This window comes from Pararge aegeria, chromosome 3, assembly GCF_905163445.1.
Source record: "Pararge aegeria chromosome 3, ilParAegt1.1, whole genome shotgun sequence".
Classification (NCBI taxonomy): domain Eukaryota; kingdom Metazoa; phylum Arthropoda; class Insecta; order Lepidoptera; family Nymphalidae; genus Pararge; species Pararge aegeria.
The window spans coordinates 917,699-929,505 of NC_053182.1; positions in this window are offsets into that span (position 1 = coordinate 917,699).

Sequence of the window (11,807 nt, forward strand, 5' to 3'; positions counted from 1 at the left end):
TCCTTTTACTGTAATATTTTTTTTTAATCTAAATCAAATCAAGAGTTTTAAAATATTTTCCCTTCTTCTCGGCATCAATCAAACTTCAAAGTCAAAGTAAGTATCAGCAATGGAATATTCATGTCGCCAAATCTCAATTTTCCCCAGAAAGTTTAAAATTCCGCAAGTTTTTTCCCAACTCGCAAAGATTGCTTGCATTTTAATGCTCGCTCTGAATGCATGTCCAATGAGCGCTGTGAATCCATTATTGATTCAAGGTGTTGTAAAGTTTTGCTGCAACTTCTATTTATGCATTTTACGAAACAAAATATAAAAATTGAATTTGATGGCAGATTCGCACAATGGGCAGCGACCCTGCTTTCTGAGTCCAAAGCTGTGAGTTCGATTCCCACAACTGTAATGTTTGTCTGATGAACATGATGGTTTTTCATAGTAAGTATTTACGTACATTATTCATTTAGGTACTAAGATGACTGATGAATATTTTATATTCATCAGTCATCTTAGTACCTATAACACAAGCTACGCTTACTTTGCGATAGATGGGAGTGTGTGTTTTGTCATAGTATATTTATTATTATTAAATTCTCAAATGTATTTATTATTATTAAATTCTCAATATATTAAATTCTAAAACGTTCTCAAATGCATTTTTCTAACTCTCACTAAAACCTTACTGGCGCAGCGCTGATCGATGCTATCTCATAAATGGGAGGTGCCAGGTTTAATCCCCTGCAGGGTCAATTGGAAAATTTATATTTTCTGAATTTTCTATGGTTACCAATAAAGACGGTACTGTGCTGTGTAGAAACCATAGGGGTATGAATTTAATATAACTGTCAAACCACTAGCATGTTAACCCGCTACGATCTTAGACTGCAGCATCACTACCTGCTATCAGGTGAAATTGCAGTCAAGGGTTAACTTGAGGGAAATAAGAAAAAATATTTTTGAAGTTCCTTACTCTTACTGCAAGAATTACCGACTGCAAATCGTCTCTTAAGGAATAAATAGTCATCATTGTCAACAGGTCTACACTGTCGATAATGATAGCTTATTTTTGAGAATTTAGAGTGAGGTTGGTAAATAATTTCGGAAGATAGCAATAAGCTATTAACAGTTCAGTGTTTCGTGTCCACAACACTATTCGAATATTGCCAATATAACAGCACTGCTCAGTATGTAAGTCTGGTAAACTGCCGAGTCCCGACATAATGGAATTAGATCACCTATCGACTGGGAAACTTGCAGCCCGCCGCAAATCGTATCAAATTGTACCAATTGACCACTCCCCTCGCGCCGAGTTTCTTAGGGCAATTAAACTTGTGCACGACAGTCGCGGGGCCGCCGCTAAACTTGCAAGACTCCTAGCACTAAACTTGGCCGGCTTTATCCACAACTGGGGTGTACAGCATTTTGAGAGTTTTTGGATTTGTCTTGGAGTTCCGATATTCGGTTTTGATTATTTTTGAGCTTAGAGGTATCATAGGATGTTTCATAGGACCTTAAGAACTATTTTTAGTAGCTGGAAATGCGTTTTGAATTAATAAAGATTAAAAAAAAAACAAATGCGTACAATAATAAATAAATAACTGGTGAATATTTTCATGAATAATATACATAAATACTTGTAATATACAGATACACACCCAAACACTGAAAAAGAGGGATAGCATAGTGATATCCTTTCCCTTATAAGTACCTAACCAATTTAAGTTAACTCATATGCCATTTTTCGTTCAAAGCACCTAAAACTCGTATGGAGATTCGTTACGAGTGTCGTTTGTTATTTTTGGTTCAAATCTCACTCGTCAAAGATACCTCAATAGATTAAGTTTTTGTATAATTTAGTCGTGTCCGTCTGTTTTATTAGCAAATACTATATAATTTTTATGATAATGTTACGCTTAAAAGTAGAATTATATTCATTACACCATGACACGCAGAGAAACAACAGTACACGATAAGTGATAAGTGATTAACCACATTAATAATTAATATAAATATCATAATCGATGCGATTAATATATTGACCAAATAGCGCTTTTAAATAGGAAATGCGCAAGTTACTTTCAATTAAAATCGCTATGGGTGTCCCTATAATATTTGTGGAGCTCCCTCAATATCATTAGGTTCCTTTCAACGGATCGGGACCTTATGAAAATAGGACAACATGGGAAGTATACTACAACCGAATTGAGAACATCCTCCTTTTTTGTAAGTCGCTTAATAATATCCATAAATACTTATAATATACAGATAAACACCCAGGCACTGAAAATAAATAATTGCAGCGGCCAAGTTTTGTATTTGTGCAAAGTACCTACTATATATTTTGTTAAAATAACGTTGTCCCAATTATAGGAGACACAGAAGGTCACCCTGCTCCCCTACTTGCCAACTCCTAACTATCCGATCGGCTCACACAAAAGCTTTACGAGTAATTTGCTAAAACTCCGGGACCGAGATTTGAGATTAAGGAAAACAGGATAGTACTGGACAATATTGTATTGTGGATAGTGAAATTGGTATATTTGCTGCTATCTTTATAAGTAGGCATATAAAGAAAGGCTTAAGAGCGTTATCAAAAACAAATTGAAAATTGGCCCAAAGGTTGTCCATCGCTATACAGCGATGAGCACTTTTGGCCCGGGAGTAACCAGTGGAGAACTTTTTGACCAGGCGTATGCCTATTCTGATTTTTTTTGTATCTTGTATTCTATTTAGTAAATAACAATTAAAAAGTATTTTACTGTTCAATTAGTATTTTTTTTTTTATTTTATCGTGTAATCCTTTTTTTTATAAATGCGAAGGTGTGTTTGTTTGTTTGTCTTTCCTTTACGTCCACTTAAGCAACCAATCAACTTGCTTTTGGCATAGAGTTATTTTAAAGGACGAAGAGTAACGTAGGCTACTTTAATGATAATGATACCTATCCTTCCATTTATAACCATCATTATTACTATAAATTTTCTACTGACTAGAGAAAAACAAAATATCATCCATCAGAGAACAGAGTTAAGGGGTAAGATTAGATACAGAACTGGTACTTATTTATTTTTACCGAAAACCGAATTAAACTTCTTGGCCTTCCCGCAAGTCAAACCCAGGATTGACAAGGACAGTATCCGTACCCAGTACTTTAGATGCACGCCTTAACAAATACCAAACGGAGTTTTGAATAGGACTCTTTTCATCTAGACGAAGGTACATAACTGGACTATATGGTATCCCCAGCTGTAGGGTTTCTGATATTAATTAAAAATCCTTATCAAACATTTTCTCGCAAACTCCAGTGGTTTCCCAGAAAATAGTTTCTGCAAAAATAAAATCCACAAATCTTGCCTCCAATCTTATTTACCGCTTAAGAAATGCATTGAAATAATATAAATTCTAAGTAGTTAGTCTATTCAATGCGGTTCGCAATTATTATTTTTTATAATTTGTAGCATGAATAAAGAGTCGTGAGTTAAAATTAAGATAAATGGTACTGGTCAATCACTGTAACAATAACGTAGCTTAAAGTGATTTATTATGAAAACCAAGCTTAATTTGAATCTGTATGGTTTCATTTATAATATCTTCAATCCATATACTCCACACCAAACAGATCTTCGGCAAAAAGTGGCGTAGAGGGTCTACGCCTCTTTTGGAGATGTTGGCTTTACAATGAATAATTGTTAAGTACCGCCTGCTTCTGTCCAATATTTAAAGTGATTTGTTTATGGTACCGGGCCTTTTTGTTTTTTTTTTTAATTAATAAATAAATATAATACCACAATTCGTATTTTACAGACATCGCCATCCAGCCCCAAACAAAAACGTAACCAATAAAAAACGTTTACCTTGAATACAAGTGTCTCTGTGTTGTTATTTTAATATGCATATTTTAAAACATTATAACGAATTTTATTTTCCTATTGTTACGGTTCATTGGTCGAGCGTATCACCATAGTTCCCGTACATACTGTTTCTTTGACTTTGACATCCTATGTAGACTCGCAGTAGATTGGTTTCTATAGCATGATAAGATCACTTGGAAAGATATAATAATTTAGTCAAAATTAGTTTCCACGCGAGCGTAGCACCAAAACTTCTCAATCTAAATCTCTTAGCGGTGCTTCTTTCCTGTTACCATGCTAAAAATGTTCGAAGCCTACAGTTTAAAGTACACTATAGTCTATTTAACATTATTAATTTCTAGAACGCAAAGCGAATATATCGAATCTAAAACTTTAACTTTTTGTTATCGCGAGTAGCAATATTCAATATTTTCAGTAAAAACGCGCAAAAGAAATGTATACCGAGTATTTTCGCTCATAATATCTGTAAACAGACATAATTCTTGTGCAAATTAACCCCTTTGTATAAAAAATTCGGTGCTTTACCGCTATCTTTGTTTGCGATACTATTTCACAATGATTAATCAACAACCTTGCTGTTTACTTTCAGCCTACCTTCAGTAGTCGATGTAGGTCTTAGTCATCATTGCTATACACTCCATCCATTGCCTGCTGACCGAGAATTTATTCGGCTACTCCAGTACTAACAGGCATTTGAATTAAATATTTTCAGTACACAGCAATTTAGTCGCCAGTTTTCGCGCAACTTGGTACGGGAACAACCACGCCTCCCGTTATCAAGTTAAAATCAGGCAGTCTTTTTATGTTGGCACCCCTTTCGAGTTTTCTGTTTACGGCAAAAGTTTTAGGCCTTAAAAGAATTCTAGTTTTTAGCTATAAATAAAACTTCGCTTCAAAGTTTCGACTGTTTTCGCTTAATTTGATTTTTGTTATTGAAAAGTAACGCAAATAAAATTGGGCATTACGGGTAACTTAATTATGTATCTACAAACAGTCTTGTTGTTCTATAAATTGTTCTACTTAGATTATTTTATTTGACTTCTAGAAGTACCCTGCAGCGTTAACTACGGGACGCAACGTACATTATCTACACCTACCTCAACAAATCAGATATCAAACGTAATATTTTTCAGTCGTACTGGAAGCGACAAATATACAAACCTATGGATATTAAGTACAGATAGTATTTTAACATATTTAAACAAACGGCTGAGGTGAGGATGAATAATATACAACGTGTAAATGAAAACCGAAATACAACTTCACATGCTATAGAGGTACATTATTTGCTGTCTCTAAGACTTATCCGTGAAAGCGGAACGTTAATAGTTTTTGAGTAACCACTTCCATAGTGTATACTGAAAGAAATCAGAATCTTCTTTGGATTTAATATTTTACAGGGTGATTCCTTATGAAATATCTTTATGCACCCTACAAACGCATTTCGTAATTCGGTTACGCGTTGTATATCTCTATAATTGCTCTTGGAGCAATCACCTACTATTTGGAACCTTCAGTCACAAACATTGCCAATCGCAAATGGCCGTCCCGAGAATTTTGCCTCATTAGAAATACTTTGAAAATGGACTGTAATAATAATGTGTGGCTCAACATAACATGTTAGGCGATAGCGCTGGTGTTGGTGCTGGTGTCCGTCTTTAAAAATATGAAAGATAATTCGGTATCGATCAGAAGAAAGAATCTAAATCACACTCTTAGTTGATTTTTATGCTAAAGGTTAACAAAGAAAATTTCTAACATTATTTAGTCCTAGCACTGAAGTCCTTATAAATGTGGCAGTTCTTTACCAATTTAGTATTGTTAAGCCTGTAGAGGGATTGCTGCTGTCCGCTGAGAAGTTCTGTCCTCTGTCTCCAATCATATTTATCAGATCTTCACGAAATTTGGGCAAAACTAAACAGTATAACCTATTCAGTACATTAAGAGTTATTTAAATCGATTAACATTGGACGGAGTTATGGTACAAAATCTTCAAACACTTTTAAGCAATTTTTACTGTTTTCCAAAAGAACTGAACTGAATTTCGGGGTAAAACCTATCCTAAACCCTACCTCGTAGGCCTCGTATGACCTTAAATTGTTTGAAGTTGCATTTAAATTCATTGGCTAGTTTCAGCGTGATGCGCGTCCCAAATACAGACAGATACGTACATTTTTATTACTTTTTTATTACTATTACATTTTTATTTTAAGTATATGTTCAGTAGGTGTTTTATGAAGAGTGTCTAGCTAGTACAGGAATTTTCTTTTTCTCCTCGAAGCCACCGATTCTTCAGATTGCGCTGATAATTCAACTGCTATATTTGCAGCTACAAATGTCGGTAGCAAATCGGTTTATATAGCCATACGTAAAAAAATTATGCTTTACATACTGGTAGATAATAAGGTTAGATATTTTTTGAACGAGGTCCTCACCCGGAGGTTTGTACCTCTGTCTGCGGTAGGAGTTAACTAGTAGAAATCGTCACGTAAGTAAAAAGCGTTATGCGTAGGATGCCAGCAATATCATAAAGAGCTGAAAATAGATAATAAACGTACAAAAAGACACAATTTCGAATTTATAATATTCATCATCATCATCATCACATCAACCCATTACCGGCCCACTACAGAGCACAGGGCTCCTCCCACTTTGAGGAGGGGATAAAGCCGTAGTCCGACACGCTGGCCAACTGTGGATTTATGGACTCCACACACACCTTTGAGAATATTATGTAGAACTCTCAGGCATGCAAGTTTGTCAAATAAATAAATAATAATATACTACGACAATGCACACATCGCCATCTGGCCCCAAAGTAAGCGTAGCTTGTGTTATGACCAAGATGACTGCTGAATATTTTAATGATTAATATACATAAATACTTATAATATACATATAAACACCCAGAAACTAACAAACATTAATGCTCATCACACAAACAATTCCCAGTTGTAGGAATCGAACCCACGGCCTTGGACTCACCACGAAAGCAGGGTGACTGCAAAGTGCGCCAATCGGCCGTCAAAAGTTACCTCACGATGTTTTTCTTCACCGCTGAAGCAAGTTATATTTTAATTGCTTAAAACGCACAAAACTAAGAAAAGTTAGAGGTGCGTGCTGGGATTCGAACTCGGCCCCCCGAAAGTGGAGTCGAGCTCCTACCAAATGCGCTTTCGCCGCTTGTTTACCACTTTTGATTTTTTATATTAGGTATTTAACATGTATTGGTTTATCTTTGCAAAAATTATAGTACTTTAGTTTAGCTAGTTTTGTTCTTTAGTACATATTGTCAACATTTTTAATATTATTTTATATATAATTTAGGTGTTTGTTTTTTTAATTTATTCTAAATGTGTCCTGATGGATCTTATAGCTTATAAGTACTCTCATGTCTCTCTTAATCGTTTTTTCTCCTTCTAACTGACAATATAGTTTTTATTTGCAAGTTGTGGCAGTCTTTAAGTGGGTCTGCAATATTACATTTATATGTTTTTTTCATTTTTTGTTTAGTTTTTAAGAGTCGTTGTTGTAACCTGTTGATTGTCCCTTAAATAAATAAATAAATAAATAAAGTACTTCTATACTCTACGACATAACTAACCGTTGTAGAAACAGAATGTGTAAAATAAACGAAATAAGAAAGTCACGGAAAGTAGGTACGTAGTGGGTACAAACAGCGCAGAGCGCCCCAGATGCGCTATATAAATCGTCAGTTCCGTTCCGTGGACGCTCTCATATTTTTTCCTAAACACCACCTCCTTTAGAGAGGACGGTAATTTTCCCCCGTAATAGGCTGTTCAGTTAAATTTCAAACTGCCTTGTTTATGTGTTTAGATTTATAACTTTCTCCAACAGTTAAAATGGTTTAGCACTGCAGATAAAATAGGGGGATAACACTGGTATCTTTGCGGAAAAGAGCGCTGAAGAAAATTGAGTTTTGAAGGCACACAAACATGTCACCATACAACGAAGTTTGTACGTCTGTATGTTGGTTACTACTTTACGTCAGAATAAAGTGTACTTATTGGTCCTCTAATGCATATCCGAAACATAACATAACTATGACGGCCGATTGGCGCAGTGCGCAGTGACCCTGCTTTCTGAGTCCAAGGCCGTGGGTTCGATTCCCACAGCTGGAAAATGTTTGTGTGATTAACATGAATGTTGTTCACTGTCTGGGTGTTTATACATTAACATATCCGTCAGTCATCTTAGTAAACATAACACAAGCTACGTTTAATTTGGAATTAGATGGCAATGTGTGTATTTAGTATATTTATTTATATATAACTCAAAGCTATACTCAATCTGACTCTTTCACGTTTACTGCAATCGGTTAAGTGACGTACATCTTCGAGTTTTTAAATCTAGAATAATTAAACCAACAACCAACACCCTCTTCAGTACATTGGCATGCAGGCTGGACAGCTCTCTCTGGAGATGCTGGGATGGCGTGCACACGCGCTAAAGGGGGGGCTCGGTTAGACTATAAGGAATTTTGTGAATAGAATAAGGTTGTTTTTAGTTGTTAAGTACTAACATACGTTTAACTACATTGTTTTACTAACACGATATGGACAAATGTCCGAAATAAAGATTATTATTATTATTATTAAACTAAAGACTTTCCACCATAGGAATTCTCCTCAAAATTATTTGGTTAATATGCGTATGTATTATTTTATTATTCTTATTAATTTGGGCATAATGTCGTCATAATCTATCTATTTATGTTTATGTATTTATTTTCAGTTTCGTTCAATTTTTGGTTTCTCCTAGAGGAATTAAAATGAACTAAACTTATTTATTTATTTATTTTTAATGTAAAAAAAAACCTTGAAATAGAAATTAACATAAAAACATTTTATCCCGAAATAATAACTATAACCAAATTCCACTTGGATGAACTTAGTACAGCTTTACGATATTACAGGAAAGTACATTCTGTATCAAGTATGTCGCCTTGTATTTTGTTGTACCGGTGCTTCTTACACTCTCAGATTTCTTATCGTGTTCGTTTACAGCTCGCGCTCCTAATACTCCCTCGACTGTAATGAGCAATGTACCATACGCGTTTCACAAGACAAATTAGAAAAACAGGCTAAACTTATAACTACGTTATCAGCTAATAACTGACCATTTTTACTGTTTTCCAATTTTTGTAAAGGCTGGTTTGTAATATATGGCCAATAATAGATACAAAACTATTATATTTTCGATAAAAATGTGTGTGTCTGAAAGAGGCGCCCTCAGACCAGGATATTTATTTCCTGGGCAGGCTTTAAATTAAAATATACCTAATTTACTTATACTATTAAATAACAGAGTTAAAATTAATGTTGAATCCAGTCCAAATGTATCCTAGAAATGTCAATATTTCCCGCGAGGAAAACTAATATAGCCACGCTGAGTTATGACCTGCAAATTTTCATTTTGATTCCAATTTTGATGCCCGTAAACAAAGTCACAGCCAGAAAGTAGTACAAAATAAATGTCCTACAATTTACCATAGTCGAATAAAAACAGGTCAGGATGCAAAAAGCCCAAAAAAGTTAAGGTTCAGTTCTGAGTACACCCTCATATTTTTCCTTAAACACCATTTTATATGGAAGGGACTGTTTCCTCTCGCGGTAAAAGGCAGTCCAGTGTAATTTGAAACAAGCCTGTTTAATTTGTTTGGCTTTAACAAGGCTTGAACCGTTTTCTATTTGGGTTGAATAGACTTTAACTGCCTAGTGGTTTGCATGTTCTTCTACGGATCACAAGGCTCTGCTTTCGATTCCCGGATGAGGCCAAACCGGATTTCTCTGCCGTTTGATAAGTAAATACATCGTGGTGACGACATCACTATACAGTTGTCACCACCCCTAGTCTTCAAGCGGGTGTCAAAATACTAAATTTACAAATAAACCGCACACAAGAACGAAACAGAAATAGATAAAAAACATAGGTACAAGTAATTTTAATCTGTGTAACAAAGGCGGTCTTATTACTTATATTGATTTCTTCCAGACAATCAATATGAGGAATCGACTCACATACGAATTGTTCGAGCGGTGCGCAAAAGTTAAAAATAATTACAGCTCATTAATTCTCTTAAATAATAATACCTACAGATTAATAATTACAAAAATAATACATAGATATAAAATAAATGAAATAAAATAATACATGTTTCACTACGGTATAATAAACTAATACAAAACATTACCTGTAGAGAACGTAAATGTAGAATATAATAATGATACTTAATGTTATAGTCGGAAAAATATAATAGGCCCGTTTTGACATTTGTGAAAGACCATAGAATGTAACTTGGAACGAAACTGAAAGAAACAAAAAAATAAAAATCAATTACATACAGTGTTTTAAAAAATACGTAAATTTTTTTGGGACGTTAAATAATATGAAAGAATATATCGCGAGTATTCTTTTTGCGCTTACTTCATAGTAGCATGCAATTTATAATTGTTGCGAAACGTTCCGAAAACAGTTACGTTCTCAGTCTTTTTTTTTTTTATACTAGAGCTGTAACCATTTTTTTACTGAATATCGAAATTAAATATTGTGTAGTTATCTTTACTGCAAAGAATGTGCTTGGTTCTTAAAATGGGTTCTAAATAATGAGTCTGAGATGATGTATCTGACCAAGCGGCACATGACTGAAGCGTCCCCGCGCGCACTGCGCAGTTTTTCGTTCCTCATCTTGTAAAGTTGACTGTGCGCTCGTTTAAGTTTGATATATATTGTTTACTATTACGTTAACTATGGCTCTTCTATTTTGGACATTAATTTAAACATAGTGATTTGACTCGAGTTTTGTGTTTGTTGTTATATAGTACTAACTCTGTTTCAACATGTTGAAAAGTGGACGTATAATCAACAGCCAGTCACGCGTATTGGTTGTGAAGTTAAAGGAATACTTTGAACGAACGAACACTTTACAATACATAATAATATCAATCGAGTACTGATACAAACTTGAATTGATTTATCGTGAGTATCGAGTACAGAGTCTCATGGTTACATAACTAGTTACGTCGCGATGACAAATGTCAAAACGGGCCTATTACATTTTTACGACTATAGATAGTAATTCTTTAGAGGACTCTTAAAAATATTATGTCATTTAGCGTAACGAATGTCACGTGGAATGTCGTACGAAGTGACTAAGAAAATAAAACGGAGAGTGTGCGGTGAGCGTCCTCCGTGCTACTACTACTGCGATCAACAACCCGCCTGCCCAGTGTAGTGATTACTGGCAAATCCTCTAGTTGGACGAGGCCCTTAGTCCAGCAGTGGGCCGGTACTACGTCATCATCAAAGCTAATAACTATTAGCTTTGATGATGACGTCGTGGGTATATAGGTACTCTAAAATCCTATCTCGTATAAGAACGGAGAGAGAGAGATATTTTCGTACCGGGACGTGGCACGTCTTTGTCAGTAGGGTGGTAAAATTTCTCAACTGAGCAGGCAGGAGATAAAAATTATATCCTCCGATGTCCACCTGCTAAATCACGGGAACAAGGAATAGGAGAAGTTTACCCCCGTTTTTTTTTCTATCATTTATTATTTTTCTTTTTTTTTTTTTTAAATTATTAACAATGCTTAAGAATAAATTAAAAAACACTATTAAAAATTTATAAAAAAAAAAAAAAACTTCCACCCTCCGCTTGCGGGGCTTTTGAATGCCCAAGCAACCGGTGGTCAGGGCTCAAGAGTGAGAAACCTCCTCACAATACGCGCCGTTTCAAGGACTACTGCCTTCTGTATCCGACCCTTAATCCAACAACCAAGCGAAAGCTTCTTGAGATGTTGGTCGAAGCTTTTCGCGAGAAGACCATTGACTGAAACGACTATCGGAACAACAACGGTCGACTCAACATTCCACATGGCGGTAATCTCGTGAGCAAGGTCCAAGTATTTAGATACTTTTTC